Source organism: Siniperca chuatsi, linkage group LG15 (genome assembly GCF_020085105.1).
Source record: "Siniperca chuatsi isolate FFG_IHB_CAS linkage group LG15, ASM2008510v1, whole genome shotgun sequence".
Classification (NCBI taxonomy): domain Eukaryota; kingdom Metazoa; phylum Chordata; class Actinopteri; order Centrarchiformes; family Sinipercidae; genus Siniperca; species Siniperca chuatsi.
In genome coordinates this window covers 1,561,475-1,563,038 of record NC_058056.1, presented here as the reverse complement: position 1 = coordinate 1,563,038, position 1,564 = coordinate 1,561,475, and the positions used below count along the sequence as shown (strand labels likewise).

Genomic DNA, 1,564 nt, shown 5'->3' with positions numbered 1-1,564 from the left:
CCCTCCCCAAACAGTGGTTATCCAATCATAGCTTAGCAACCTTAATGCATGGGGCTGTAGTCAGAGTGAAAATCTGATTTTATAGAGTTTGGTGGTGGTGTCTTTTCAAAAATAAATACACAACAGAAGCGTATGGAATGGAATAACGTTAAAGGCTCTATAACTGCCGTACATATTTCTTTCAATTAATATGTTCTATAATTTCCATACATATTATTTCTGTCATTTTAACATGTTTTTGTTATGTTTGTTTAAATTAATTCATGCATATTGAGTGCTTATGTTAAGTAGGAACTAAAGTACATATGCGTTACACACAGACATTTTTGAAAGATGCAACAGGAAAAAAACGGACTTTTGGTGAGAAGTTAATATCTCTGCATGTGAATTTAAAGTTGTAAAGAAGTTGCAAAGAAGAAAAGATGTTTTTCATTTATGTATTTTGATCGGGGTATTTCAAGAACTCATTCCCTCTTGGTTATATGCAGCCAGCGAGGTATGTAAAGTATGTTTGTGTTTCCCGAGTGTATTTGTATAGAGTTTTTTGCAATATATGTGAATGTGTTTATGTTTTACATTGTCATACTGTAGTTTGACGGTGGATTTCATTGACGGTGAACGTGATAGCGGAGAAAAGAATGAGAAAGGCAATAAATCCATCAGTATCCAGAACCATGGCGTCTTTTATTTCCCGGAGGGAGTGATAGGCTCTGTCCTGATCGTTATTAGATTTGCGGTGAACCTGAACATACACTATTAAAGGAAAACATTGTAGAAACCTATATCTATACCTTGAATGTGAGAGATGTTGTGAACATTCATTGAAGTGAACGACCTTATGAAACAGTCTTATAGACAACCTATACAGCCTTTGTGTTCACTGATTTGTTGTATTTTCTAACAATATGGGCCCCAGGTGTAGGTTCTAATACAGGATAATAATGATTGGGGGGGGGGAGGCAGACCAGTAAAGAATGAGTACATCTCAATTTTCATTTTCTTTTTTCTCACATTTTTCCTGCATCTTTCCCTCTGAAAACACGAGAAAAAAGATGCAAGTGAGGGAAACAAGGAGATGATGAATAAAATATCCACACACACCTCTACACACATCAGACTGGTTGGTTTTAACTCGGTATTGTGCCTGCTTATGTGGGAGACGCCGGATTACCAGGGCTCATTAATTCTGTTTGCCATGGCCTCCTTTCCAACTTTTATTTTTGTTTAACAAAAATGGAGTGTCATGTTTTGTTCTTGAAATGTATTATAATACAAACCCTGCTGTGTCACATCAATTACGATATGATGTGGTTATTTAGAGATACACTAAAACTGCGTCGGATTGATGCGATCATATAAACGGCTTCACCAAAAACCCACCCCATCTGCCTTTGGCTGCAGACTTGTGGTGCTGTGTGTTCACACCATGCCCGTATGGTGTAATGGAGAAGAGTTGTGCAATGTGTTTTAAGTTTGATGCACTGAAGCTCACACTGGTCTCCACTTTGCTGTGTGTGTGTTCTCAAAGGTAGAAATTGAACTAGTTCTTTAAGGACATTTTTTA

At 37.2% G+C, this 1,564-nt stretch overlaps 1 long non-coding RNA gene across 1 annotated transcript; it reads left to right on the top strand.

Annotated features, from left to right (window-relative positions):
• The first annotated feature begins 366 nt into the window (after positions 1-366).
• LOC122862247 lies at positions 367-672 on the top strand. Its single transcript, XR_006374657.1, has 2 exons — positions 367-496; positions 592-672. It is a non-coding gene; the product is annotated as an uncharacterized LOC122862247 (long non-coding RNA).
• The last annotated feature ends 892 nt before the right edge of the window (positions 673-1,564 follow it).